The sequence below is a fragment of the Prionailurus viverrinus genome, chromosome X, assembly GCF_022837055.1.
Source record: "Prionailurus viverrinus isolate Anna chromosome X, UM_Priviv_1.0, whole genome shotgun sequence".
Lineage (NCBI taxonomy): Eukaryota > Metazoa > Chordata > Mammalia > Carnivora > Felidae > Prionailurus > Prionailurus viverrinus.
Window position 1 is genome coordinate 24,546,192 of NC_062579.1, and position 27,140 is coordinate 24,573,331.

Sequence of the window (27,140 nt, forward strand, 5' to 3'; positions counted from 1 at the left end):
GCCAACAAGTACACGAAAAGATGTTCACATTTCTAATCATTAGGGAAATGCAAATCAAAACCACAATGAGATATCACCTTCCACCTCTTAAGATGACTATTATCAAAAAAACAAGAGATAATAAATTCTGGTAAGAATGTGGAGAAAAGGGAATTCTTGTACACTGTGAGTGAGAAGGTAAATTGACACAAACACTATGGAAAACAGCATGGAAGTTTCTAAAAAAATTAAAAGTGTCCTACTCATATGAGGACTTTTAAGAGACAAAACAGATGAACATAAAGGAAGGGAAACAAAAATAATACAAAAACAGGGAGGGAGACAAAACAGAAGAGACTCATAAATATGGAGAACAAACTGAGGGTTACTGGAGGGGTTGTGGGGGGGGATGGGCTAAATGGGTAAGGGCACTAAGGAATCTACTCCTGAAATCATTGTTGCACTATATGCTAACTAATTTGGATGTAAATTAAAAAAAAATAAAAAATGAAATTAAAAAAATTTAAAAAAATTTAAAATGTAACCACCATATGTTCCAGCAATCTCTTGTTGGGATCTATATGTAAAGGAAATGAAAACAGTATATGGAAGTAATATCTGTACTCTCATGTTCACTGCATTATTTACAACAGGCAAGACATGGAAACAACATGTGTCCATTTGCATTAATAGATAAAGAAAACGGATAGGGGTGCCTGGGTGTCTCAGTTGCTTGAGCGTCTGACTCTTGATTTTGGCATCCAAGGGTTGTAGGATCGAGCTACATGTTGGGCTCTGCACTGAGCATGAAACCAACTGCGGATTTTCTCTCTCCCTTTCTCTCTCTCCCTCTTTCCCTCCCCTGGTCATTCTTTCTCACTCTCACTCTCTCACTCTCTGTCTGTCTCAAAATAAACAAACATTAAAAAAGAAAATGGATAAAGAAAAAGAAACACATTATACACACGCACACACACAGGAATATTATTCAGCCACGAAAAGAAGGAAACCTTGCCATTTGTGAGAGCACAGATGGACCTTGAAGGCATTATGCTAAGTGAACTAAGTTAGAGAAAGACAAACACTGTATGATCTCACTTATATATGGAATCTAAAAATGTCAAACTTAGAGAGTAGAATGGTCATTGCCAGGGGGTGAAGGGTGAGGGAAATGCAAGAAATCTTGGTCAAAGGGTACAGACTTTCAGTTATAATATGAGTAAGCTCTGTAGATCTAAATTATAGCACATAACGATAGTTAATAATACTATATTTATGCTTGAAAGTTGCTATGAGAGTATAGCTTTAACATTCTAACTGTAACAACAACAAAATGGTAATTATGCAAGGTGAAGGACTATTAACTAACCTTAGTGTGGTAAAAATTCCACACTATATCCATGTATCAAATCATCACACTGTCCACTTTAAAATTATGTAATAATGGTACACCTGGATAGCTCAGTTGATTAAACATCTGACTCTTGATTTTGGCTCAGTCATGATCTCATGGTTCATGGGATTGAGCTCCACATCGGGCTCTGCACTGACAATCTGGAGCCTGCTTGGGATTCTCTCTCTCTCCCTCCCTCTCTCTCACATGCGCATGCTCTCTCTCTCTCTCTCTCTCTCTCTCCCAAAATAAATAAATAAAATAAATATTTTAAAAATAAAATTACACAATGTCCCATGTCTATTATGTCTCAATAAACTTGGAAAAAAATATGTAAATAAATAAATAAAAGTTCAAACAGGAAAAAGCATATTTGTTATATCAACCTCATGGGATTGAGAGATCAATGGAGATCACAGTTATTAATGCACATTTTAAATACCAGAGGTATATAAAAATGGAAGTCTCCATCATTGTTACTTAGGAATTGAGGCCTTACCTATATTTGTTCAATACACATGCATTGAATAAGTAAGTAAGTGAATGATGAATTTTATGAAATAATATCAAATAAACAGATGCAATGTTTACCCATAAGGTTGATTTGTGTTTGCTTTACAGTTTGGAGTAGATAACATGCTGCATAAATGGGTGGGTCAGTAACAGAAATGTCATTCTAAAGAAAACGCGCAAGGAAGCAACTTTCCATCATGGTCAAATTACTTCAGATGCCTTGAATTCATGAATAAAACACTCCATCAAATTTTATGCATCTCAAGCACTTCTCACGCATTTAAATTCACAACATCCAAGTGAGGTAGGAAAGGAGGAATATTTCATTTTTCTTATTTGGTGAAATGAGGATAATGAGGCACAAGGAGGTTAATGATAGATTTGAAGTTAATGCAATCAGTCAGCAGCAGAACCATAGTTGGAATTCAGGTTCCCTGAATCCCACTTAGGTTCCTTTCAAGATACTGTGTTAACTATATTTCATTGTTGGAGGGTTTTAATTCAGCCATGTAGATACAAATGCTCACAACATTTTTTTTCCTGCTAAGGAATCTTACTGTTAATTCAGCTATGAGATGTAGAGCGGGCAGACCTACACTGGAGATATAGCATCAATGTTAATTCAAGTAATTTCCTGAGCTAACTTCTATTCCTTTCCCTATGAATTCTATATTTCCCCCATTACCCCCAATGAATTATTCAGATTCCCTCAATACCCTCTGAAATTATTAACATGCTATATCTCAAAAATACTGATCTCTCCTTTTGGTTTTATAGGTAGAAAGTCAGGATATGGTGATTAGAAGGGCAGGAGGAGGTCACATGAGCCCCCCAAATGTACATGTTGTAGGCAGAAACTCATTGACAAGATACCACACTCTCTTGTTTATCCACCCACCTCACTGGTTTCTCCTGTTTGTTCACTTTTGATATCTCACCTCTTCTGACCTGCCTCTTAATGGTGGAGTCCCTAGACCTCTTCTTTTTTCTCTCCATACTTTTCCTTGGTGAGATCATCCAATCTGATGGCTTTAAATGTTATCTTATGCCAACAATTTCCTGAACTCTAAACGCATACATTCAATTGCCTGCTCATATCTCTACTGGGATGTTAATAGACGTCTCAAACTTAATTTGCCTCCCTCCAAAGAATCACTCCACTCAACCTGCAGCCTACTATTTCAGTTGAGGGCAAATGTATTCCTTCAGTTGATAAGAACAAAAACCTTAGAGGCATTTGTAACTATTTTTCTCCCACGGCTCTTTCCCAATTCATTAGGAAATCCTTGTTGGCTCTGCCTTTAAATATATTTAGAATATGACTCCTTACTGCCCTAGTGTGAGCCACCATAACCTTTGCCCAAATTGCCATAATATTCTTCTAATGTGTCTCCTTGCTTTGAGCCTCCACTCTCAGCTTCTACAGTAATCTTTTTAAAACCTATGTCAGACATTCTCCATAGAATTCTCCATTGGCTCCTGTCTCACTCAGAAGGAAAGAGAACATCCTTACAATGGCCTCCAATGTCCATCACCTTGCAAATATCCTCTCCTATACCTGCTTCACTTAATTCATTCTAGCCACCTGCAGATATAGTAGCAGGAATAACAGATAAACTGATGAATTAGGAATTCTGCATCCATTGTTCCCTCAGGCCAAGATGATTCCTCCTCTAATATCTAACAGTATTCACTCCCTTGCCTCATTCAGGTATTTGCTCAAATGTTACCTTCTTTGTGAGGTCTACCTTTACACATAATTTAAAATTCGAATGCACCCCCGCATAAACCAACTCTTATTTTATTCTAGCTCTTCTTTACCACAGCATTCATTGTCTTTTAACAAACTATAACATTTACTTGTTTATTATGTTTTGTGTACTGTCTGTGGCCTTTAAGAATCCAGAGGCCTGAATATTTTCTGTTTTGTCCACTGATGTTCCCAAAAATCCAGGGTAGTGCCTGACACATAGGTACTCAATAAATATTTTTTGAATTAACCTGATGCTAAACCAAGGACTTTTAGGTGCCCAGTGGTGGAACTAGTTTTAGAGTATTAAAAGTAATAAGCAAACAGATGATGAAAGTGGGTACAAATGGATTGAGCAGAAATTAAGGAAAAGGAGAGGAAGCCATGAAAAGACAGAGAGAAACACCAGTTTTGTTTTTTTTGTTTTTTGTTTTTTGTTTTTGTTTTTGTTTTTGTTTTCCCTACTGGAGGTAGAGCACAGAGTCAGGGATGTAGACAAAGGGGCTTCCATGAAAATACTAATAGAGATTTGCACCATTTCAAAAATGCTAAAAGAAATTATATGTTTAATTGTTATAGGGTTTTAAAGGCTGGCTGAACTATCAGTTTTCTTTTTTTTTTCCCCAGGATTACGTTATTTCAAAAGGTCACTGGTTATTTCATGGGAATCAGGAGTGGTTATTGCTTCTTACGTATAGAAGTCTGATTAATAAAAAAAGACAAAAAAATACTTGATAAATGCAATTTCCTTTGTGGGCAAAATATTTAAGAAAGTGTCCATGGAAGAATGAGCAGCTAAGGGAGCCTCATAGATGAAAAAATTCCCATCATTGACAAGCTGCCTGGATACAAACAGTAAATTATTAGCTGACTGCAAAAGGACAAAAAATAATCTTTTTGGTTTAATATATTATTGAAGTGAGAGTCAATTTTTAAGACCATTCCTGGTCTATACCTTACAAAAGAGTTACAAAGGAAAGATATTCTACCCAAAATACCATAAAACACATAGTTTTCCCTTTCCAAAAGATATTGCCAAGATTGTCTAGATTGAAAATTAACAAGGATTCTGTAATTACTTAATTTGCATCTAAAGTTCCAAAAGCAAAATGGTATCCTTGGTCATTTAAGCTACAGATGTGTTTTTATGTGCAATTTTCAAATTCAAATTAATAGTCCACCATCTCTGTCAGTTATAGCATTAAAAAAATGATGGAAAATTCTCTGAGACTCAAAGTGATCTACATGCAAATATATGGAAATGATTTCTTTTTTAAAACAGTAATAAAAAGTGTGTTTGAAAAATTTATGCTTTAGGAGAATAAATTATATTCACATAATCATTCTGGTAAGTTGCTTATTTTTATTTACATGCATGTTTTATTAGCTACTTAAAGGTGATTCACACAAAATACAAATTTAAAGTTATTAAATATTTCAGGTTATCTCAAATGTCTAACTTTAATTTTTTACTAAAATATACTCCTTATTTAACATTAATAGATGCCTAATGTGCAGTTATTATTACCATACACATAAAAGTATGAATCAAGATACATACGAATCAAATATTACTAAAATCTAGTCATGAACTTCACGGACAACACATAATTAGGACATTAAGTGGAACTGGCATAATAAAACTGTTTAGAATTCATGGTGTTAGAAATACCTGATTACATAATTCATTGGGAACTCTCTATTTTCATGAACCAAATATTGGGTCTATAGGAAATGATGGACTTTAGAATGTTTTATTGGAATTTTCTGGTATGTAACTTTTCATAGTTGTTAATAGCTAGAAATCACATTTTTCATTTTAGCAACATTTGTCACAGTGTTCAATTTAAACCAGTCCTTAAACCTCAAATGCTACATTCTGGCTATGTCTCTTCAACATTTGTTTCTCTCTCATTTGGAGGCCATTGGCATTCTAGCACCTCTCAGTCTGTCTCATCTGGTGTATCCAAGCTCGACCTTCAGATATGATACCTACTGGGCAAAGAAAAGCTGAATGCATTTATACTAGAATAATATCTCTGTTGTCACTACCTATTACCTAGGCAATTGGTCATACTCTCCTCTCTGCTTAGGTTACTTTCAATAAGACATATGTTCCTTTACACAGACCATTCCATTGCTGGCAGTTGAGGTCAATCTACAAAAAGCCAGGCAGCAAATTAATGCATATCACAAGGAAAAGCAAACAAGCAGCACTTCTGTAGAAAACCCCAAAGGTTAAGGATGAATCATGACTTGAACATGGCATGGTCTGGCACCTGGTTCTGACTTGTCCTACCCAAAAGAGGATTAGAATTTTGTGAGATCCACACTGGTTTTGAAAACTAACCATCCCATGATATTCACATTCAAATTTTCTGATGGACAAATTAGAGGTCTCGATGTTTCTTCTACTGCCATCTAGAAAAGAGCACTCTATTATGTGTAACATGTATCGTTAACACAGATAATATAAAGGATTTTCAAACATGGGCTATTCTGGCCTCAAATATGTTAAACTCATTTATAATGCTGAATTAAGCTATAGGAAATTAATCTTGGAGATTCAAATCTTGGAAGTGCTGCCCTCATTAATTCCTCCCACCTGATTTGTGTATTTTGTTGCAATCACACCAAGTATCTGAAGCACCTTTGACAAAAATGACATGATAGGGGGAAGGTGTCAATTGAAAGGTCAGAGGAACTCCTAAAAAATACACCAATTCGAGGTACAGAATTTTAAGTATGGACAAGACTCTAACAAAATAAAACTTCATGAACAAATGGGTTGAGCCAATGTAAACTCTGCAAAGGAGATCCTAATGCAGCCACCAGGCATGCTATTATACGTGGATGCTGAGAGACTGATAGGGACAAGTGTGGCATGCATTAATAGGGGATGGTCATTTAAAACTTAGAAGGTGTCCCTTCTAGGGTAAAGCTCATGAGGTGAGGCCAAAGATAAAACTGTATGCAGATGAAAGGACAGTTTTCAATTTCAGATTGTTGGCATAAGAAGACAACCTCTGAGCTGTCCATGGTGCTGCATTAGACCAGGCCTTTAGTTTGTGCAATAACTGATTCTGGAAAATTCTCTAGGCTCTGGCTTACAACCCAGTTTGCCATATGGTAGACCTGTCAACTCTGCTGTGATTCCTATATGTAATTATTTAACACATAGTCTTAGTCCTGTCTATTTCATGACCAGATATAACGGCTGTCTATGATTCCCTGGGTGATATCATCAGATGTTCTGACTGGGTAGATCTGGGTGGCTCAGTCGGTTAAGCGTCCAACTGTTGATTTTGACTCAAGTCATAATCTCATGGTGCATGAGTTTGAGGCCCACGTGGGGCTCTATGCTGATAGTGCTAAGCCTGCTTGGGATTTTCTCTCTCCCTCTCTCTCTGCCCCTCCCCCATACTTTCTCTCTCTCTCTCTCTCTCTCTAAGATAAACATTAAAAAACAAAAACAGAAACATCCTCATGTGGTTTTGAGGAGGAACTAAAGTCCTGTTTAGACTTTACTATCCCCAGGTTTGCCCACCTCATTCCCTAGTCACCCTGTTCCCGTTTATTTTTTCTAATAGAGCAACGATTCTGATCTCACTAGCTGTTTGATTAGACCTCACACGTCATTTGTACTCACATGATTGAAGCTTCACTTGTGACACTGCTCCAGCTTATACTTCCCTTTCCTTTCATCTTTTCAAATTTTATCTGTTCTTTCCAGTCATTTTCTTCATGAATTCATCCTTCATTTCTCCAAATGTCAATGGCATCATTTTTGGAATCATACAGACTTTGATTCAATCAATAGCTGTGTTGAAACAACTCACTTAACAGTATAACCAAATATTTGCTTCCTTACTTGCAAAAGGAAAATAAAATCTGCCACATTGCAGATTTATTGGGAGGGTAACCTGGAATAAGATTTCCCAGATACCTGGCACAGTATCTGATACACAGTGGGCCCACAGCATGTTAGTTCTTCTTCGCCTTCCTCCTCTAAATCCTCTTAAATATACAAGTACTCTATTACTGTATTTTCTCTAATTGACTCTTGTTTCTATCATTTACCTCATCAACCAGCCTTTAAGATCCTTGGCTAATAATAGCCATTGCATACTGAGTGTGTAATGAGTAGATGCCAGAAATCGCAATGCCCTTTACATATCTCAGCCAGGAGGACTTAGCTGAGGGGCAGAGCTAGAATTCTGAATCTGAAGCCCAAACTCCTAACCACTATGTGATACTAAGGTCATGACCATTCAGTTTTCCCCCTACCATGCCTATGCCAAATGTCTGGCATATGGATTAATTGCTATGAGGGCCTTTTGTGCTATAAGAGAGAAAATGCATTGTCTATATCTTACTCTGCTGAATCAGCATCATCATCAGTCCATTCAAAAAGGACAGCCAGTTGCCCTATCATTTAGTAAATGACTGACTTAGGACACTAACACTTTTTTTGGAAACCAAAAGAGCTAACGCAGCTTCTGAATTGCTATCTCTGCTCTCCTCACAGTGGATGTATTGGAAAATCTGAGAATATCATTCATTTTCATACTCTTCACATTTTCCAGAGGGATATTTAAGTAGATGTCCGCTGCTGGGGCCATGATTGAGCTGGATATAGAAGACTCACATCCTCTTTGCTAACTTAGGCTGCTCCTGCTATTTTCACCATATTCAAATCATCATAATAAAACAAGTGCCCCATAAGAAGACACCAAAATATTACAATCTCAGTTAACTTATTTATAGAGCCAGAAACAGTTAAATGTTCTCACATTCAACTGAAATTCATCAGGATTACAATGGTTAGGGAGGGAAACCAGTGTTATGACACTGGAAGTCACGATCAATAAGTTTTAATAAATTAAAAAAATATTTGCTATATAATACAGTAATAACTGACACATTTGTGGTTATATTATATTAATAATTATCCTATAAATTCCTTTGTGGTGATGAAACAGTTCTGTACCTTGATTCCAGTGGTGATTAAATGAATCTATACAAATGATTAAGTGTCACAGAACACATAAAGATTTACAGTAAGAAAGTGTACGAAAAAATGGACAACTATAGGTCCACTATCTCGTCAAGTGTATTGCACCAATGTCAATTTTCTAGGTCTGATAATGTATTTATTTAAGATGTTACCATTGGGGAAAGTTGGGTAATGTGTACATAGGAATTCTGCACTATTTTTTGAACTCACTGTGAGTCTATGATTATTTCACAATAAAAAATTTAAAAACATTTTGAAATCCAGTAGAAAACTGTTCCTTTTAAGAAAAAGTAGAAGAAAATAATTAGAGGAAGAACAGAGAAAAAGGAAGAAAGTAGCTAATTCCTAATAGGAAATTTTCATTTATGCTAGAAACAATATATATATATATATATATATATATATATATATATATATATATAACTTGCTCTATTTACAAGTTTTCAGAAGTCTATTTTCTTCAAAAGGCTTAAGGTATGAAATTTTGTGCATGTGAATGACACACTAAAATTACTTATTATACTCTTCTTTTAGTCTTAGGTTTAGATACAAGTTCTGTAAACTTCCCACTATTTAGTTGCTAATCTTAAGTTATGACTGAATTTGCAATATATTTAAAGATGGAATTTGATCATAAGATGTTGCAAGGTAATATGGTGCTGTGACATATATCTAGAAAATTGTCTCCTCTTAAAATGGAACTGAGTTGTCCTTAAGACGTTTACCTGGAGTGATTATATAGGTTGAATTAAAAACATATTGATTTATTTTTATTAATTCTTATTTTTAAATTAAGTACAGTTGTTAATATTAAACTAGTTTTGGGTGTACTATATAGTGACTCAACAATTACACACATTAAGAGATGCTCACCACAATTAGTGTATTATAATATTATTGAATATATTCCCTATGCTGTACTTTTCATTTTTGTGACTTATTTACTTTATAACTGGAACTTTGTACCTCTTAATCCCCTTCATCTATGTCACCTTCCCCAAAGCTTCTTCCCTTTTGGCGACCATCAATTTATTTCTCGTTGTTGTTGTTGTTTATGTTTTTAAATGGTCTAGCTACATTTGCATTGTTAATCTTTTCACAAGATTGCACCATGGGAACAAATTACTGACAAAAAAAATTTTTTAAAGTAGCATATGAAAATCATCAACACTGTTTAAGTCCCAATAGTAAAATCCTAATCGAAAATCAAAAGGCATTGGACAGCCACTTTTCGAGGTTTATATTGATACAGTTTTTGTCATCAAAGTATACTAAACAAATAATTTTCAAAATTATATCAGTTATTAAAGGAAAAATGTATATTAGACATTTTCACCAATAAATTTTGCTCATACAAGGCAGATGTAACTTGCAGCTGTAAGCACAACTAGGTTTACATTCTTGATAAATCCACAGTAGTCAAAAGCTTAGAGACATGCCTCTGCATAGAACACAAGAGTTCTGATCGCCTTGTCATTAAACCCACTAATGCTGATGTGGTTATGTTTAGCATTTTAAAATTAAAAAAAAAGAGTTAATTCTCCTCTTCTGCATGGCCTCAGTATGTTTTCGTTGCTCAATGGCAATTAGTATGCGTAAACTTAAGCCTGCAACTGTTATTTTCCTTTGCTTTCTAGGTCTGCTAAAACATTTTTTGTCTCTTTTCAAGAAGAAACTCAGAACTCATTATAGTAAAGAGCTCAACACACACATGAGATTTTATATAGTTTCTCAAATAATTAGTAAACAAATACTCTTGTAGTAAGCCCTCGTTTTAATTAAAAAAAACACTCTGTGACTGCTTCCTGAAAAATGATGGGTCTTGAGGTCTCTTCCAAGACTGGTAGGTGGTAGCTGCAAAATTTTCTGTAAAATAAAATCTGCCAGGTCAGGCTGCACAGACTGGATTGGCAGGATAATGACAATGCAGAAGAGAGATGGAGACAAAAGATGATGACTGGGGACCAGACTTCCTTGATCCATTCATGCCTTCAACAAATACATATTGAGGGCTGACTACATCTCTAGTGCTGCTAGACACAGGAATGTATTGATGAAACAAACAAACAAACAAACAAAAAAACTGAGAAGGAACCTTCCCTCATGGTGCTTGCATTGTTGGATACAAACAAAACAAGGACACGGAAAGTAAGCAACATGGATCACAGAGACAAAGAGCTGAGTAAGAGTATAATGAAAGAAGATGGTGCAGATGGAACAGGCCATGTGGTCAGACCTCTCGCTGGAGCCTTGAGACTTTATAGAAGAGGGACAACTGCAGAGAATGTCTGCTCCAGAGACACACTCTGTACACTGTGTTAAAGTTCTCACATCAAGGGGGATTTGCTGACTCTCCTTTTGGTTGAATATTCTTAGGAGATTACGAAGGGAATAGTCCACCTTACCTCACCTACCTTCACTGTCCTTCCATTCTCTGAGAAAAAACAGAGGTTTCAAAGAAAGGCTTTAAAATTTGGCTCCTTTACTTCCACTTGGTGAGTTCCCTTGGATTTTCTTGGATATTATTCACACTATTCACTTCACAAAATGTTGGGACGTTTAAATCAAACCGTGAGTAACATTATGCACTGAATATCGTACTTCCTTCATTAATGCAGGACAATTATAATTAAAAGAAAATATGACTCCTGCCATGGTGATGTAGAAGCATCTCTATCCTTCTTGGCAAAAAGTAAAAGACAGAGTTGTATGGTCTTCGAAGTCAGACAGATATGGTTATAAATTTCAGGTCTTTCACTTCTTGTTGTGTGCCTTGGGAAAATTACTTAATTTCTGAGCCTCAGTATCCTCATAGATACATTAAAGGTAAAGCTCTGTGCATTATTGTTGTGATAATGTTGTGCATATCTACCACCTGGTGTAAAGAAAAATAGTTATAATCACCACCACCACCACCGTTATCATTTAAGAACTTATTGTCAATGTGATCAAGTCTATCAATTAATCGTGGTTCAGCATCCAAACCTAATGTTTTATCCGGCATTCCCCAAATCACTCTCCATTCAATATGGTTTTCTTCTTATTGTCTTCCTGGTATAACACCCTCCATCTTGCCTCTGGATTTGCCTACACTGCTTGAATAACCTTTTCTATTTTCTCTTCATTACAGTTAGATAACTTGTGTAGGTGCACCAGACCATGAAATCAGAGGTTGTGTTCATGTCCTGTTTCTTGTTGTATCCTTGGCAACTAACACAGAGTCCTGTATTTGGAGCTTAACACAAATATATTGAATATGAATAAATGCCATAGCTGAAGTTTCCCCTCCCCAGACGAATCTTTTCCTAACTATACACAACTGCACAGGAACTTATTACCCTGGATTCACATAAGAATCTGACTGAACCACTAATTTTTGAAAATTTGCATACAATACTATAACATAGGTCTCCAGCACAGGTCACTCTCATGGAACAGGGAGAATTGGGCAATAGGCTAGGCTCATTCGTTAGTCAAGGAACTACTCCCAAGCATATGGAACCCAAGCAATTCAAATATTGACAACTAATTGTATGTTGTAGTCTCCTGAGATCTCTCACAATAATTAACAGTATGAATAAATCCTTATACTTTAAGTGTCCGCTAGACAGTGAAGACCAGTGTTCACTAACTGGTTACTATGTGTAACTAAAATCTTGTATTTCCAACATGATTGTGAGACACAGGAAAATACATTACTACTGGGTACCCAATAAACTCTTAAGACTTGCCTATTCCCCATAAATTGCAGGCAAATAATTTTCCTAATCGACTTGTATTCTCTACTAAGATACAACATTTGAGGTCATCATGTTCTCTGGAAACCAGAAACTCCTACGGCAAATGTAGGTAATGCAATTATAGAAGATGCTACAACTGATTTCCATCCAACACAGTTCTGCTTCTATAGAATCATGTCAAATCTGCCACATTTAAAGCGGAACTCTTATCCATTTCACTCACATGGATTTTCACTCAGGTTTTAATGGGAAAATGTAAACTATTAAAGCATCAGCTGATTCTCTCTGGATGCTGTCATGAGAATGGTCTGGATTCCCCATTACTTTTCCTACTAAAATAGTATTGAAAGCAAAGTCATACCAAACATTAGCGCATGTTTATTATATAGAAACTATTTTAGAGACATTCCGAAAGTAACATTTATGGTAAAATAATTTGAAATCTAATTTAAATAAAATTTGCTTCTAATTCATTTATATTACTAGCGCTTAGAAATATTTGTGGGTGCTATTTCAAGTCAGAGTTCATCTTATTATGACTTCACATATAATGAACGTATAGGCAAGACCAAAAGAGTACAGCGACAAGGATCTTTGGTAAAAGAAAAATGGAAGCAAGAAAAATAAATAAAATCACAATAGCAAAATAACATTTAATCTTCATTATGTAAGGTTATATACGTGATTAGGCAAGGACTTACTGGCCTTTCAAAAATAAAATCTACATTTTAAAATGTATCTTCTTTTAGAAATATAAAGTCATAAGTGAACATACAAGCAAAACCCTCAATGGCTCAAGCAGCATGATGCGGGCATAAAAATAACAAAGGTTTATGACTAGATATATATTCCAATTCACACTACATGTATGTAAGTTATTTAAAAATTGGTCACTGGTAGGATATCGCTTGAAGTGGGTTTGTTATTATGAATAATAACATTATTTCTGTAATTTGCAAGGCATAATATATAAGAAACATAGACACAAAAATATTATAAATACTGGTAACATCGTTTCGGGGGCTTTCATTGTAATATGCCTAGGTGTGCCTCCAACTGATGTTAAATTTGATGGCATATCAAGTCTCTTGGAAAAGAAACCAGTTCCAGAGTTGGAAAGGGAATATATTTTAAGTTCAGTGCAGCATGCTCCTTGCAGTAGTGAATGGCTCTGAGGGCCTCCTGCTCAGTTGCCCTATGAGAGAACTATGTTAAAATGTATTGGTATTTTAGAAAGAATAAGTTCACCTTAAACACTGTATTTGCTCGATTTCCAAGACAACAGTGATTTCCTGTAAGTTAAAAATCACAATGAGCAAAAATACTGCAATTTCTCACTTCGTTATAATTTCTTATCTCCATGTGAATGTGCATTCACATTTTAGATAATGTATATAGATTACTTTCCAATTATACTGCTTAAAATGAATTCAAAAACACTTCAGTCAGTGAAGGCACCATATTATAGCCTCTTGAAAGTCATGAGTTGAAATGCTCTAATGATACAATTATAATTTAATATTGGTATAAAAGGTATTATATTCTTATTATTTTCTTTCACCAATTGCTGTGATTTATTGCTAACGTTGATAATAAGCAGACACTAGAATATTTATCAGCCATATACTTAGTATATTTTTAAATTGAAATCTAACCTGTAAAATGAGGAAAAATAAAAACAGCAACCTCTTGGATTGTGGTAAGAGTCAAATGAGATAATGTACCTGAAATTGCTTTGCCAATTTTAAGGGTCTGACATCTTAAGGGTCTTATACTGTGTATCTTTACTGTTTAGGACATTCTTTCCTATGTGCATCAAAAAGTGTGTACTGCTTTTTTTTTTATTCTCAGAGTGGTGTTCTGTAAAGGAAAAGTTAAAGATTCTTTTCCGTTTCCATAATTCTGTAAAGTATGCTCATGTAATTATAAACTATAGGTATGTAAAAGACAGAGAAGGAGAGACAGAGAGAGAGAGAGGGAGAGAGACAGGGAAATTGGGTGGATAGATGGATGGATGGTAGATGGAAGGACAGACAGGCAGATACGTACATAGTTAGAAGGACAGATAGAGAGCATATACTTGGTCTTTGTGAAATTACTTAACTCCTCTTCTTTCACTTTTATCATATATAAAATGGGATAATAATAGTACCTACCTCATGGCACTGGTGTCAGCATTAAGTCAGTTAATTCTGGCACACAGTAAGAATTCACTAAGTGTTAATTTTTTGTCACAGTAATTATTTGGCTCTCTAACTGTCTGTCACATATTTCTATGTGGTTTTTTATGCATAGACTAAATACAGCCTAATAGTAAGAGCTATCAGTTATTAATCACCTTCTATGAGTCAAAGCATGTAAATTTTACTTATTTAAGACATATAATAATGAAAACAATCCTTTAAAGTATTCAGTTTAGGGAGCATTTTACAGATGAGAAGATCAATACTTAAAGCATGTGTGTGAACTTCCCACGGTCTTAGAGCTAGTAAGTTGCAAAGGCAAGAAGAGAACCCAGAAGCACGGACAGCTGCATTTCTGCCCTAGTTCAGACATTTACTCACATAATGTCTGCGGATCACAGTTTCCCCACCATGGTAGTACTTACATTTCATAGGGTTGTTGTGCAGTTTAAATGATAGGATGATGCATGCAAGCGCCGAGCAGAATGTATGGCACACTCTAACCCAATGTAAAGTAAGTGTCATCATTGTTAGCTTCATTACTATTACGATTATTAAGTTCTTCTGATCATCAATACGATCATCTTTTCAATCTACAGAGCTCTCTAACACAAGATCTTTCCATTGCACTATATTATCTCACTTCGGCACACAAATCTACTTCATTCTTATGTAGTAGGAATGATACAACAAACTCGGAATATATGGTGGTGAACTCATAGTAACAGTCACTGGACCAAGGAGTGACGTTTACCTTCCTTCTCTTAGTATGTGCCACTTACTTTTTCTCTTTATAACACAGTTCATTAAACTCATCTTGTTGTGGGTATAAAAATATGTTATTTTCAAATAGTATCTCATTCATCCTGATGAGGTGTTCAGAGTTTAAAACTAAATTGTATCATTTGATTTTTGAATAAACCCTGTGAAGTCAAGAATTATCACACTTCTTTCTTAACTTTTTATTATGTGAAGTTGTGGACATATATAAAAGTAGACAGCATAGTACAATAAGCCTCTGTATACTCACTACCCAGCTCCAACAATGATCAGCTCAGGGCCAGTTTTGTTTAATCTATAACCTACCGAGCTCCATCTACCCCCACACCTAGCTCCATAAGATTTGCAGCAGATCCTAGGTAATCCTTCTTGTGATGTTTGGGATACTGAGTTAATAAAAGATCTCAAGCGATACAGCTAATAAATGACAAAATTGCTTGAAAATAGATCTCTAAATAGTTCTGTGTTTCATTCTCATTCTATTAGAGGTAGCATCTTTATGATATATGCAGCAAGTAATTATATACTTTACTCATTCACATATGGTGTTGGATGAACACTTAAAATATTAGAATGTTTGGTAATATATGCAGGCATACTTTGTTTTATTGTGTTTCACTTTACTGCACTTTGCAGATTTGCATTTTTACAAATGGAAGGACTCTGGAAACTTTGCATCAACTAACTTTATTGGCACCATTTTCCCAACAGCATTTGTGCACTTTATGTCTCTGTGTCACATTTTGGTAATTCTCACAATATTGCAAACTTTTTCATTAGTACTGAATTTTTTAAGGTGAACTATGATTAGTGATTATGACTCACTGAAAGCTCAGATGATGGTTAGCATTTTTTAGCAATATAGTGTTTTTTAACTAAGGTAGGTGAAATTAAAAAATACACAATTTGGCATACTTAAAAGACTACAGTAGAGTGCAAACAACTTTTATATGCATTGGGAAACTAAAAAAATTTAATCTGACTTGCTTCATTTCAATATTTGCTTTATTGTGGTGGTCTGGAACTGGGCACATGATACCTGTGAGTTATGCCAGTATAAATGGGAATCATATCACACTCCTATTTAAGTGGATAAACTAAAAACTGACAAACGTATTTTTAGAAAAAATGTAATAAAAATGATACAGCTTTATTAAGTGAACAGGAAAAATAATAAAGCATTATAAAGTGAACAGGAAAAATAAATAGCAAATAAGGATTTTTTGAGTGTGTGTGTGTGTGTGTGTGTGTGTGTATTTCTAACAGTATAGAGAAAAGGCCAGAAAGTTATACATCAAAATGTTAATTATGATTTCCAACTGCTACTGAGATGTTCATAGCAGGCTTAGATTTTCATAGTAGCATACTGATAAGAAAGCCAGCTCTGTACTCTTAATGTCTGCATTTGAATTTTTACCTTCCCATTTTCTAATTTTATAGATTTAAAGAAATTATTTAATCCACCTGTATTTCTAATTTCTTGTTTTTACTATGGGACTAATAGTTTTACCTACTTCACAGGTTTTTTGGAAGATTAAGTAAATAAATCTATGTAAACTATCTAGGTATATGCATATTAGATGATATTACCACTACTTCTATTCCTACTGCTAATACACTGGACTATATTACTTTACTAGTAAGAAAACATTTTTTTAAGTTTGTTTGTTTATTTATTTATTTATTTATTTATTTATTTATTTTGAAAGAGAGAGTGAGCAGGGACGGGGCAGAGAGAAAGGGAGAGAGAATACCAGGCAGGCTCTGCACTGTCCACGCAGAGCCCTATGTGGGGCTCAACCCTATGAACCTGAGCCCAAACCAAGAGTCAGATACTTAATCAACTGAGCCACACAGGTGCCCTGAAAACAGCAATTTTTAAGAAGTTGAAAATGAACAGGATGGGCAAGGGTCCAAAATGGTGCCATAGGAAGACCCTGAACTCACCTTGCACAGACACACCAAATCTATAGCAAAATATGGAGTAATTCCCATAGAAAAAGAACTGAAAACTAGCTGAACAACTCAATCCATAGCAAAGGCTAAAAGAACCACATCAAGAGGGTGGGGGAGGCAGAGATACGGTTTCACCAAAAACATTACTTTCCTACACTGGCACAAAATAGTGAAGGATCTCACAGACCCAGAGCTCCTCCCCAAGAAGTGAGGATTTTGTGCCCTATATCAGGCACCCTAATCTTTGGAACATGCACCAGAGGCACAAGTTCCCCAAAATGTCTACGTTCAGAAACCAACATGGCTTATGTCAAGAGGACCCAGGGAGGTTGTGGGGATCTGAGATACTCCTTTTGAGGAGCTTGAGCGTGAACTCGCTGATCCAGGGATCCAGTGCAAAGGCAGCAATTTGAGAGGTGTCTGGATTATATATGAAGGGGATTCATTTGCTAATCTTAAAGCATCTGACAGAAGAACGGGAACCAGTTAGGTTTATTCAGAAATGAAGGCATCAGTGAGCACCATTTTTGCACTCTCCCTCTACCTTGCTAGAACGAGGAAGTGTGCATGTACAGTGCCTTGCAAAAGCTGATGGCGAGCCATACTCACAACGCTCATTTCTAGCCTTACTGGACCTACAGGTATGCCCTGCCCCAGCATTCATCCCCCGCCTTCCTAAAGCCATAGGTGTGCCTCTTCCCCAGTGTTCTTTCCCTGAAGCTTCAGTCCTGTCCTGCCCTCAACACTTTCGCACAACTTCACTAAAGCTGTCAGGTGAGCACAATCCTCACAAGAAACTCTCTGATATTGCCCGGCTTTGGAGACCAAAGGTACTTGAATTCCTAGGCCTCACAGAACTATAAAAACCGGGAAGACAGTTTATAGTAGGTTACTGCCACTATAGCACTCACAGACAGCAAACTAAAACACATGCCTTGTTTGCTTATGAAAAAGGCCCATTTACTTGTCTTGAAGCTTTAATATGAGGGACAGTATTCAGGTTTGTCACACATCTAGAGTCTACAGACGTACCTCAGGAAACATAGGCTGGGAAACACCATCTTCGTGCTGTTATTTTTGACACATCTCACTGCTACTACCTCCTAGGAAGGAGCTTATATACTTGTCTAAAGACCTTACCAAACTGTCATCATGAGAACACCACCAGATATCCTGGCCTAAATGTCAGTGGGGCTTATAACAGTGGTCCCACGGGTCTCTATATATTTATATACACTAAAAGCTGCTGCCTGAGAATCTGGCTTCCAATAAGCCTGAAACTAGGAGCTGAGATCATTCCCTTTGAACTCTGACAGGTCTTGGCATACCCTGACCAAGTGGGACCTATCAAGAATATATCAGGCTACTTCACCAATCACAAAGGTTCAAGATACAAACAAGAGATAGGGCAAGTTTGAATAATAGGGTTCATCTCTTACACAATGCCACTATGTCACAACTACTTCACAACACAACACACAGAAAGAAACACAGTCAAGCAAAATGGGGGAAACAAAGGAATATGTTCCAAATAAAAAACAACGCCTCAGAAAAAGACCTTAATGAAATCGAGATAAGTACTCTGCCTGATAAATTGTTCAAAGCAAAGGTCATAAAGCTCACCAAGCTCAGAATCATAATGGATAAATACAGTGAGAACTTAAACAAAGAGATAGAAAATATAAGAAAGCAAATAAAAGTTACAGAGCTAAAGAAACATTAACTACATTGAAAAAAAAAAACACTACAGTGTTTCAGCAGCAGACTAGATGAAGCAGAATAATAGATTAGCATCCTGGAAGATGGCAGTGAAACTCACCCAAACAGAGCAGCAGAAAGAAAAAAAAAAGATTTTAAAAAGTAAAGATAGCTTAAAAGATCCATGGGACAACATTAAGCAGAAAAACATTTGCATTATAGAGGTCCCAAAAGAAGGAATGGGGCAGAAAACTTATTTGAAGATGTAACTGCTAAAATATGCTTACCTGGGGAAGGAAACAAATATCTAGATTTAGGAAACTCAGAGAGTTGCAAATCACATGAACCCAAAGAGATCCACACCAAGACACATTAAAATTAAAATGTTACAAGTTAAAGATAAGCAAAGAATCATAAAAGCAACAAGAAAAAAACTTGTTACGTGCAAGGGAACCCAATAATATTATCAGCTGATTTTTTAGCAGAAATTGCAGGCCAAAAGAAAGTGCCATGATAGATTCTGAGTGTTGAATAGAAAAAACTTCCAACGAGGAACACTCTACCCAACAAGAATATCATTCAGAATCAAAGGAAAGATAGAGTTTTCCAGACTGGGAAAAGCTAAATGATATCAATGTCATTAAACCAGACTTAAAGAAGAAATGTTAACTTCTCTAAGCAGAAAAGAAAAGGCACTAGCTAATAACAAGAAAACATACCAAAATAAAAACATCACTGGTATAGGTGAACGTATAATAAACGTAATAGATTAATCACTTATAAAGCTAGTATGAAGGCTAAAAGATACAATTGGTAAAATTGAAGATAGCTATAATAATTACTTAAGGGATACACAAAAGAAAAAAGAAAAAGAACAAAGCCCAAAGTTAATAGAAGGAAAGAAATAATAAAGATCAGAATGGAAATAAATGGAATAGAGACTAAAAAGAAAATATAAATGAAACTAAGAGCTGATTCTTTGAAAGCATAAACTAATTTGACAAATCTTTAGCCAGATTCACCAAGGGGAAAAAAAGACTCAAATAAATAAAACAAATAAAAAGTAGGAGTTATAAGTGACACCACAGAAATATAAAGAATCATAAGAAACTACAATGAAGAATTATAAGTCAATAAATTTGACAACATAGAAGAAATGGATATATTCCTAGAAGCATACTAACTGCCCAAAACTAAATCAGGAAGAAATAGAAAATCTGAATAGACCAATTACAAATCGGAGATTGAATCAATGTTCAAAAATCTCCCAACAAAGGAAGTGTGTAAGACCAAAGAGTTTCACTGGTGAAGTCTACCAAACATTCCAAGAATATTTTATATACCTAACTTTCTCAAGCTCGTTCAAAAAATTAAATAGGAGGGAACACTTCCAAACTCATTTTATGACTCAAACCAGACAAGGCACCACAAATAGGAAATTTACAGGCCTCCTAATGAACATGGATATGAAAACCTTCAACTGGGGCGCCTGGGTGGCGCAGTCGGTTAAGCGTCCGACTTCAGCCAGGTCACGATCTCGCGGTCCGTGAGTTCGAGCCCCGCGTCAGGCTCTGGGCTGATGGCTCAGAGCCTGGAGCCTGTTTCTGATTCTGTGTCTCCCTCTCTCTCTGCCCCTCCCCCGTTCATGCTCTGTCTCTCTCTGTCCCAAAAATAAATAAACGTTGAAAAAAAAAAAAAAAAGAAAACCTTCAACTAATATTAGCGAACTGAGTTTAGCATCACATTATAAATATCACGCATTATGATAAAGTGGGATTTGTTCCAGGGATGCATCAATGGCTCAACATCTACAAATCATTCAACATGATACACCACATTAACAAAATTTAAGATAAAAATCATATGATCATCTCAATAGACACAGGAAAAACATTTGACTACATTCAACACACATGATAAAAAAAACTTAACAAAGTACTCATATAGAAAATGTACCTCAATATAATAAAGATCATATATGGTAAGCCCATAGGTAATATCATACCCAACGGTAAAAAGCTTTTCCTCTAAGATGAATAACAAGACAAGGATGTCCAATCTTAACGTTGGTTTCAACATAGTATCAGAAATCCTAGCTATAGCAAAAAAGAAAAAGAGAAAAAAAAAGAAAAAGAAAACAATAAGAAAAAAAGAGAAGGAAAAGGAAAAAGAAATAAAACACAAGTTGGAAAAGAAAAAGCAAAACTGTACTATTTGCACATGACATGATACTATATAGAGAAAACCCTGAAAACTCCATCAATAAAAAAATACCTATTAGAACTAATAAATAAATTCTTTGAGGTTGCAGGATACAAAATCAATATATACAATTCTGTTGTGTCTATAAGCTAATAACAAACTATGAGAGAGACAAAGAAAATAATTCCATTTAGAGTAGCAACTAAAAAAATGCCTATGAATAAATTTAACCAAGGAGGGGAAAGACTTGTACGTTAAAAAAAAAACCAAAACTATTATGACACTGATGGAAAAAGAATTGAAAACAACACAAATAAACATAAAGATATACTGTGGTCATATATTGGAAGAATAAGTACTGCTAAAATGTCCATACTCCCCAAGGCAATCTACAGGTTCAATGCAAAGCCAATCAAAATTCCAATGGCATCTTTTTACAGAATTAAAACAAATCTAAAATTTGAATGGGACCTCAAAAGAACCCAAATAGTCAAACAATCTTGACAAAGAAGGACAAAGCTGTAGGTATCACACTCCTTGATTTCAAACTATACTACAAACCTATAGCAATAAAGAAAAGGATATTATTGGCATAAAAATAGGCGTATAGATCAATGGAACAGGAAAGGGATCCCAGAAATAGACTCAACACAAATATGGTCAATTTCTTTGTGACAAAAGAGGCAAGAATAAACATTGGAGAAAGAACAGTCTCTTCAATAAATGGTGCTGGGAAAAATAGACATTCACATGCAAAATAATGAAATGGGAGGACTATCTTATACCAACACAAAAAGTAACTGAAAATGGATTCGATCTGAATGTAAGATTTGAAGCCATAAAACTCCTAGAAAAAAAACATAGGTGGTAAGCTACTTGACATTGGTCTTGGCATTGCATTTTTGGATCACACTCCAAAAGCTAAAATAACAAGTGGGACTACATCACACCAAAAGGCTTCTGCACAGCAAAAGAAACCATCAATAAGACAAAAAAGCAACCCACTGAATAGAAAAAATATTTTCAAATCATATATCTGATGAGGAGTAAATTTTCAAAAAAAATATAAAGAACTCAAACAACTCATTGGCAAATAAAAGGCAACCAGATAAAATTTTTTAATGGGCAGAAGATCTAGACATTTTCCCAAAGAAGACATACAGATGGCCAATAGGCACATGAGAAGATAATCTAAACAAGAAATAACAAGTGTTGGAAAGGAAGTGGAGAAAAGGCAATCCTCGTACACCAATGGTGGGAATATTAATTGACGCAGCCACTGGGGAAAACAATATGGAGGGTCTTCAAAAAATTAAAAATAGAACTACCATATGATTCAGCAATTCCACCTTGAGGTATTTATCCAAAGAAAATGAAAACACATATTTGAAAAGATATATGCACCTCTATATTTACTGCAGCATTATTTTTAATAGCCAAGTTATGAAAACAACCTAAGTATACAGTGATGGATTAATGGATAAAGAAAATGTGTGTGTGTGTGTGTGTGTGTGTGTGTGTGTGTGTGTGTAATGATATATCACTCAGTCATAAAAAAGTGAAATCCTGCCATTTGCAACAATATGAATAGACTGTAAGAGTATTATGCTAAGTGAAATATGTCCAATAGAGAAAGAGAAATACCATATGGGTTCACTTAAATGTGGAATCTAAAAAACAAAACAAACAAAAAACAAAACAAAACTCATAGATGCAGAAATTGGTGTTATCAGAAGGGAAGGAGCTTGGAGGGTGGAGCAAAGGGTAAACAGGGTCAAGTATATGGTGACAGACGGTAACTAGACTTACTGTGGTGATCATTTTATAGTGTAAACAAATATTGAATTGCTATGATATATATCTGAAACTAATATAATGTTATATACCAATTTTGCCTTGATTAAAAAAATGAAGAGGACTAAAGCTTGTTAAAATAGTTTGAAAAATAGTTTTAGGTTAGTTATTATTTTATTAGTTGATAGTATCTTGAAATTGTTCACATCACTTCCGTTAAACTTGTGAGATATAAATAAATGTAAGATCCTACCTATCCCAATTCAAGGATGACTTATGAAGTGACACACCAACAGTGCAGAATGATGTGTTTTGGTTTACTTTTCCAGAATATCCTCCTTTTGATGAAAAATCCTATTTTAAAAGATGATGTGATAATTTTTCTTTACATGGGCAGGCTATAGACTTTCATAAATACAAAATAAAATCCTATAAAATGAGGTAGGAATTAATCTTTTTAGAAATATTATAGCTAAGTATAGTTTCCAGCAGTATATTTTTAAATAAACTTCGCATATACTAATAGTGCTAACTTGTACTCATTTGAATGCTTCTGAAGACTTCTCTTCAGAAGTTAATAACTTTTCTAAAATAAGTCAAATCATGCAATTTGATGAATATAAATTGCAGCAATTTTACCACTGCTAAAAGAGTTTCTGAACATTATAAGAAGAAGAGTTCACTTGGCTACTCTTCACACTGAATACTTTATCCAATGTGGTTAAAATAATAAAGTGACAAATTGATATGCATTTTATTTTACACTGCTTTTAAAAAAGTAGGCTTAATTCTTACTAAAAACAACAAATTATGAAATTAGCAAAAGGCAGCTAAGGCTAAATACATTTCAAGCAAAATGCCATTCATCTTTGTTAAAGTGATCTGCTGAGTCTAGCAGAAATGTCTCCGTTTTCTCTTGATGAGCCAAAACTAAAAGGGGTACACAGAGCCAGCAGTCAGGCTTCTAGCGAGGCTCCCATCAATTGCTTTCTCTTGTATGGTTCAAGTTTCAACACGTATATGAATACCTCTTGGATTTTGCAGAGGAATTTTGCCTTTAATTTAATTTCAATAAAACTATATAGTTTATATCAGACACCCCCAAAGTATCAATAATCATAAAACGTAATATTTAAGGAGCATGAGGAATTGCCAAATGTGATTCTCAATAGTTTGCAAATCTCATTTATTAGTTCTTATATCTACTCTAGAAGGTAGGCAGCATTGATATGCCCATTTTACAGATGAGACAACTGGCCCATTGAAGTCAGTAGCATCTCAGGTGTATAAATACTAAGCATCTACTGACTATACTATTCTGATTATGCTCTAAATACAATATTCCACAAAACAAGCATGTAATAGGTACTTGCTGGCTAAAGGTTGAATAAGGAATTACAAGAGACTCTAATTCTGAATAACAAGGGATATGGACCTCAAAAGATCAGGCTTGGTCTCATAATGGCCACTTATGAGGAGAGTTGGGACATTTTACAAATAAATTTCACATTTACAGAGTATCTTAGTTCATGTTTCCTAAAGAGAGATTCTGAGATCAGGTTTCATGTAAAAGTTATATAATAGGACATGTTTCCAGGAAACAGTGATAAGACAGTGGAAAAGTGCAACTGGGGAAAAAAAGAGGCCAACCATGTGTGTGGCATAAATGCTCGAGATGACAGTATAGGTCACACTTGTGCATTTTTCAATCGGAGGCCAAAAAGCTCAAGTATTTATGTCTCTGCAACCAGCAGTCATTGATTAAGGGCTTCCCACACACAGAGATGTAAATTCCAAGACACATCCGGCTTTCCCTTTGCACAGACCAAGTGGGTTCTGGCAGTCTGAGGGCAGCCCTCCAACAAAGAGATGCAGGTGCTGGCTGCTGGGAGTAAAATCACACCAGGAAAATATTAAATGGGTGTGAAGGGATATAAGTAGAGCACTGACAACATCACCTACAGAGAATTTATTTCTCCAATGGAGAATAAACATAATATTGAGGGCCGTCGTGAGAATGAAGCAGGGTGAGGTGTGCACAGCACTTAGCCTAGGCACTGGAGCACAGCGACGCTCAAATGATGATGGCAGTTATTTGCAGCACCCTGTCGTGAGGATGGGAAGTCACAGTGTGATGGATTAACACGGCGTCCAGGACACAAAAACCAAAAGTTACCATCACCGATTATTTTTCCGATTGCTGTCACTAGTGCTGCCGGTGGTATAAGACCTAAATTATGATATTACTGCTGTTCTTAACTCCAAAGCCTAGGAAATGCTTGGATACAGAGCACCATTTGTAAGGGTGCCATCTCAGAAACTGAGCACCATAGAAGAGGTAACATTCTCACCAGCTTACAGCTACAATAGTATTGGGGGAGAATCTCAAAAGAACAAAGGGCAGCACTTTTTAGGTATTAAATGTAAGATGATACATTTATGGGGCGCCTGGGTGGTTCAGTCGGTTAAGCGTCCGACTTTGGCTCAGGTCATGATCTCACGGTCTGTGAGTTCGAGCCCCGCGTCAGGCTCTGTGCTGACAGTGCAGAGCCTGGAGCCTGTTTCAGATTCTGTGTCTCCCTCTCTCTCTCTGACCCTCCCCGACTCATGCTCTGTCTCTCTCTGTCTCAAAAATAAATAAACATTAAATTTTTTTTAAATGTAAGATGATACATTTATTGTTAACAGTAATAAGGATAATGGAGAAGAAAGGATGTTTCTTACTTCCTTCATGATCCCCCAGATATTAATATTCCTTTCAAGGTCAGTGATGAGGGCAATGAGTGTCTTCTGCTACCATGAATATGAGCGCTCGTTCTAAACACCTTTAGATGACTAAAGTCAATCCCAAGGAAAGCTGCTAAGGAGAAGGATATGTAAAGTGAACTACACCATGTCTCAACAAACTTGATACATTCCCCTATCTCTGGAGGGAAATTTAGGCTTGAATGAAAATGGAGGAGAAGCACGCATTACCTAAATATTAATATTAGAGGAGGGGATAGAGAGAATATTAAACCTTTCTCTATGCAATTCCATCTCGTTTGACTTGGTCCAATGAGTATGTGGGTTTTTTTAAATTTTTTTTTCAACGTTTATTTATTTTTTGGGACAGAGAGAGACAGAGCATGAACGGGGGAGGGGCAGAGAGAGAGGGAGACACAGAATCAGAAACAGGCTCCAGGCTCTGAGCCATCAGCCCAGAGCCTGACGCGGGGCTCGCACTCACGGACCGCGAGATCGTGACCTGGCTGAAGTCGGACGCTTAACCGACTGCGCCACCCAGGCGCCCCAAGTATGTGTTAATACTGTACTTTTTAAGAGAGAAAAATACAAAAGAAAAAAACTGAGGTTAATTTAGAACAGATAAAACAGCTGAAGAGAAGGTTGTACTACATCTTAAAAGGATATTTTGATTACACCAAAAGCCAAAATATCTCAGCCATTGTAAGAAAATAGTTTTCCCTCTCCATTCTCCCAAAGTAGGCATGTCTATGACATTGCTAAGAAAGTGATAGGATGGCTCTCCTTTCCTCAGGGATAAGAGTGGGTTAAGGAGCTCTGTAGTTATACACTTGTTTACAGACCACATTATGACACCACCTCCTCTTCCTCTTTTCTTCCTCTGTTGCCTCTGCAGGGTGAGGGGCATGGTCAGAGTTGAGTGACAAAATGACAACCATCAAGGGAGTTCCCCAGCTGGTCCTTCTATAGGCTGAGTCTTCTGTAGGCATTGCTGTATAGTCAGGCAATGAAACCAGACTGCATCTTTGAGAAAACACCATGATTCCTCCCTATTATTTATATTTCCATAAGAAGAAGCAGCAGGGGTTAGTGATGGGAGTCCTTACCCCACTGTCATTACTAGTATGGACATTTCTTTTTTTTTTAATATAATTTATTGTCAAATTGGTTTCCATACAACACCCAGTGCTCATCCCAAAAAGTGCCCTCCCCAATGCCCATAGCCCACTTTCCAAGTGGGGGGATAGTAGGGACAGTTCTTGAACATCAATCTAAATCCATGGAGACCTTTATTGATAGATAATACAGAGATACCAACATGCTAATGAGCCAAGGTTTACTTTTTATTGTTGCTTATTGGCTATTGTGGCTTTACTTTTCCTCTTCTATT

At 35.9% G+C, this 27,140-nt stretch overlaps 1 protein-coding gene across 13 annotated transcripts in view; it reads right to left on the reverse strand.

The window, feature by feature from the left end:
- The window catches only part of DMD (dystrophin), a 2,022,811-nt gene that overhangs the window by 984,727 nt on the left and 1,010,944 nt on the right, over window positions 1-27,140 (reverse strand). The window lies entirely within an intron of this gene.